The sequence below is a fragment of the Lepus europaeus genome, chromosome 7 (genome assembly GCF_033115175.1).
Source record: "Lepus europaeus isolate LE1 chromosome 7, mLepTim1.pri, whole genome shotgun sequence".
NCBI lineage: Eukaryota > Metazoa > Chordata > Mammalia > Lagomorpha > Leporidae > Lepus > Lepus europaeus.
This window is the reverse complement of record NC_084833.1, coordinates 64527720-64532841: the sequence shown is the minus strand read 5'-3', so window position 1 is coordinate 64532841 and position 5122 is coordinate 64527720. Positions and strand designations below refer to the sequence as shown.

General features: G+C 43.1%; 1 non-coding gene across 1 annotated transcript; it reads left to right on the top strand.

Moving 5' to 3' along the window:
- Positions 1-648: 648 nt before the first annotated feature.
- On the top strand, positions 649-752 carry LOC133764921 (U6 spliceosomal RNA). The gene has a single exon (XR_009866490.1). It is a non-coding gene; the product is annotated as a U6 spliceosomal RNA (small nuclear RNA).
- The last annotated feature ends 4370 nt before the right edge of the window (positions 753-5122 follow it).

The following is a 5122-nucleotide window of genomic DNA, read 5'->3' as shown; positions in this document are numbered from 1 at the left end:
GCAGTGCTCATCCTGGGTCACCATCTGTCTGACTAGTGGTCCTTTTTTGCTGGTCCTCCCAATGAAGCCGTTTTATTTATTTATTTTTAAACTAATCATTAGGAAAATTAATTAAGCCAGTTTGTTTTACAGGTAGCAGTGGCCCAACTATTTTTTCCTCCATGATTTGTATGTAATCACAAATGGCTGTCTAAACTTCTTGGCCAGAAAATAAAAGCTCAACATGATAAAGATTGTCATCGTTCATGCATTCTGGGCATATACTATGAACCTGCTGTGTCTTATCTTTTTTGTCTTGATGTGGCTGGGAGTGGGAGGAAGGAAGCTGAGAACATGTTCTTTACCTGTTTTCATGACTATTTCATGGAGACCAGTCACATGGGGAAGGCCATTCAATGGGGAAAGACTGTTCTTGGGACAGTTGGTGCTGGGACGACTGAATTTCCACACATACAAGAATTAAGTTTGACCCCTACCTCACATGATCCAAAAAAAAAAGCATAAAATGGATGAACAACAAAAATATAAAAGTAACAGCTAAAACCCTAAAACTCTTAACTGAAAACCAGGGTAAATTTTCAAGACCTTTAATTTGGCAGTGTATTCTTAGCTATGACATTAAATAGTGAACTACAATAGAAATAAATGGTGCTCGCTTCACCAGCACATATAATGAAATTGGAACAAAACAGAGATTAGCATGGCTCCTGAACAAGGATGATATGCCAATTCATGAATTGATCCATATTTTTTAGGTTTTTTTTAAATGTTAATTTGGACTTCATCAAAGTTAAAAACTCTTGTACATCAAAGACATGCTCAGGAAAGTGAAAAGATAGCTTATGAAAGGGGGAACATAGTTTCAAATGTGGATAAGGATCTCATATCCAGAAAACAGAAAGAACTCTTACAACTTAGCAACTTAAAAAGTAGGCAGGGGCCGGTGCTAGTTTGTGTCCTGGCTGCTCCTTTTCTGATCCAGCTCTCTGCTATCGGTTGGGAAAGCAGTGGAAGATGGCCCAAGTGCTTGGGCCCCTGAATCCATGTGGGAGACCCAGAAGGAGCTCCTGGTTCCTGGTTTTGGATCAGCCTAGCTCTGGCCATTGCGGCCATTTGGGAAGTGAGCCAGCAGATGGAAGACCTTTATCTTTGTCACTTCCTCTCTCTGTCTGTAATTCTAACTCCAAATAAATAAAAATTTTTAACAAAAAAAGTAGGCAAAGAGTTGAATAGACGTTTTTTCAAAGAAGACATACATATGGTCAACAAACTCGGCATTGTAACTAGATAAACGCAGATCAAAAAACACTTCATTCCCACTAGGACGGCCATGATTTTCTTTTATAAAGGAAAATATCAGTTTTGGTGAGGGTGTGGAGAATTTGGAAGTTTCAGACACTGCTGGGGGTGGGGGAGATGTAAAGTGATTCAACTACTGTGAAAAACAGTTTGGTGGTTCCTTAAAGAAGACCTCAACACAGAATTACAATGTGACTTCATAATTCAACACCTGGAAATAGACTCAAAAAACACTGACAACAGCTACTCAAACAAGCTCAAGTGTGTGCGTGTTCATAGCAACATGACTCATAGCAACCAATATGAGGAAACAGCCATGCCCATCAACCAATGAATGGGTAAACAAATAGTGGTACATACAAACAACAGGGTATCATTCAGCCATCAAAGGTGCTGATCCAAGCCACAATGTGGGTAAAACTCAAAAACCTATGCTAGTGAAAAAAACTAGAAACATAAAGTCACCTGCAAGTGATCCCATGTATATGCAATGTCCAGAATAGATAAATCCATAGAGACAGAACATGGATTGGTGTTAGGTGGAAACTGGAGAGAGAAAATGGTATATATAATGGAGAGATGCTGTCTAACGGGTAAAGGGTTTTACTTTGGAATAACAAGATAGAGGTGGTGGTTGCACAATGTTTTGAACGCAGTAAATGACACTGAATTTTTCACTTTCAAATGGTTAATTTTCTGTTATGGGCATTTTACTTCAATAAATTATTTTTTAAGTGCCACAAAGGATGAATTCTAAGTAAGTTAGTTTAAAACTCTTCCAAACTTGGGGCTGGCGCCGTGGCTCACTTGGTTAATCCTCTGCCTCAGGCACCGGCATCCCATATGGGCACCGGGTTCTGGTCCCGGTTGCTCCTCTTTCCAGTCCAGCTCTCTGCTGTGGCCCAGGAGAGCAGTGGAGGATGGCCCAAGTGCTTGGGGCCCTGCACCTGCATCGGAGACCAGGAGGAAGCACCTGGCTCCTGGCTTCGGATTGGCGCAGTGCCAGCCATAGAGGCCATTTGGTGGGTGAACCAACAGAAGGAAGACCTTTGTGTCTCTCTCACTCTCTCACTGTCTAACTCTGTCAAATAAATAATAATAATAATAATAATAATAAAAAGCTCTTCCAAACTCTATAAAAGTGTTGAACTCTAAAATTGACTTCAGTTACCATGTATGCATAGTGGAAACAGTTCATGCAGTCATGACGCTGTGCTTCCATTACAAGTATGTTATTTATGATGATACAATTTCTTCTGCACTTATTTAATACATTCTCATGATTTATTTATTTATTTATTTGAGAGGAAGAGAGAGAGCGAGTGCATTCCCATCTATTGGTTCATTCTGCAAATGTCCACAATGACCAAGGCTGGGCTTGGGCTGAAGCTGAGAGCTAGGAACTCATTCCAGGTCTCCCACATGGGTGGTAGGAACCCAATTACTTGAGCCATCCTATTCCCTCCAAAGTCTGCATAAGTAGGAAGCTGGAGTCAGAAGCTGGAGCTGGAGCTCAAATTCAGGCAGTCTGTATTTCATATATTCTTGATGACAAGTAATACACATCAAGTTTATATTTTGTGCTTTCAATTTATATTTCAAATAGCATGGTTTGCTTTAATTTCTTTTATTTTTCCCTTATGCTTTCTTCAAAATATATTCTCAGATTTGTTGAACTAACTTTATCTAGTTTCACTTTTAAAGATTTCATCATTTCTAAATAAGCTATATTTTTGGTTTTAAACAATATGTTTAAATAATCTGCTTTTTCAATGTTAGCTTTACATTTATAAAAGTTGTATCACTGAATGCTACTTTCACAAATATGTGGAAATTAAACAATTTCCTACACAACCTATATAAGCAATGGATCAAGGAAGAAATCACAAAGGAAATTAAAAAATATTTTGAGATGAATGAAAATTAAAACAACAATCAGCGCTTATGTGATGCAACTAATGCAGTGTTTACAGGGAAAGTCATAGCTATAAATGCCCATACAAAAAAGAAAAAAAAATTCAAATCAGTAGTTTTTTACCTGAAGATATTAGAAGAGAAGAGCATGGCTGGTGCCGCAGCTCAATAGGCTAATCCTCTGCCTGCGGCGCCAGTACACCGGGTTCTAGTCCCGGTTGGGGCGCCAGATTCTGTCCTGGTTGCTCCTCTTCCAGTCCAGCTCTCTGTTGTGGCCCGGGAGTGCAGTGGAGGATGGCCCAGGTCCTTGGGCCCTGCACCCACATGGGAGACAAGAAGCACCTGGCTCCTGGCTTCGGATCAGTGCGGTGCACCGGCCGTGGCGGCCATTGGAGGGTGAAGCAATGGCAAAGGAAAACCTTTTCTCTGACTCTCTCTTCTCTTTCCCTGTCAAAAAAAAAAAAAAAAAAAAAAAAAAAAAAAAAAAAGAGAGAGAGAGAAGAGTAAACTAAACTCAAATAAGTCAAAGGAGAGAATCAGAAAGACAGAGGCGAGAAGGGTCTGACACTCTTGACTGTCCTGCCTGGGGATGGGGCATGGTCTACCACCTTCACATTCATTCCATGAGACCTTTCCAAGTTCCTCACAGCACAAGGCTACACATACAACATTCATGCAATAGGTTTGCCTACTTTGGTTCATTAAAATAGTATCTGTCACACACATACACAAAAATTCATTTTATTTGAAAGGCAGAAAGAGAGAGCGAGCATGCACTTCCATTCACTGGTTCATTCCCAACATGCCCACAACTGCTGAGGCTGGGCCAGGCTGAAGCTAGGATCCAGAAACTCCATCCAGGATGACAGAGACCAATGTACTAAAGCCATCACCTGCTGCCTTCCAGGGTACACTTTAAGAAGACGCTGGAGGCCGGCGCCGTGGCTTAACAGGCTAATCCTCTGCCTTGCAGTGCCAGCACACCGGTTCTAGTCCCGGTTGGGGCACCGGATTCTATCCTGGTTGCCCCTCTTCCAGGCCAGCTCTCTGCTATGACCAGGGAAGGCAGTGGAGGATGGCCCAAGTCCTTGGGCCCTGCACCCACATGGGAGACCAGGAGAAGCACTTGGTTCCTGGCTTTGGATCAGTGCGATGTGCCGGCCGTAGCGGCCACTGGAGGGTGAACCAACGGCAAAAAGAAAGACCTTTCTCTGTCTCTCTCTCTCTCACTATCCACTCTGCCTGTCCAAAGAAGTAGTAGAAGAAGAAGAAGAAGAAGAAGAAGAAGAAGAAGAAGAAGAAGAAGAAGAAGAAGAAGAAGCTGGATCAGAAGCAGAGGAGCTGACTTGAAGTTGAAGCAGGCACTCCAATATGGGATGTGGGCATCCCACGCAGTGTTCTAACCACTGTGCCAAATGCCCCCAGCTCTCACTTAGCACTGGGCTAAGTGCCTAAACCTGTCCAGCAGCCCTGAGACATGGGCATTGTCCAAAGTGGCAAAGCAGGAAGGACTCAGATCTCAGCCCATGCACAACATGTGGCTGAGCCCCTGGCTCAGAATTGGAGCCTTGGGCCCAAATCCTACTCTGTTGTCACATGTTCACACATTCATGTGACTTCTCTAGATCTCAGTCCCCCCACAGGTAGAACACTGGGGATGATCTTGACTGCCTGTCTTCCCTGACGGTCATGAGGGATGGATGGGAAAACAGGAATCACATTCTCTGCTGGTGATGAAGCTCTGAGACCCAGGAGGCTTCTTAATGATGCTGCTTTCATTATCAGTAAACCCCAGGGCTCCATCTCCCACTTCACCCTAGGAGGCTGGTCCCAGCTGGCAGGTGGCTCTGTGGTCCCATAGGAGCCAATTTGAGGGAGGGGGCCCTAGCAGACCTGGCTGCAGGGGGCC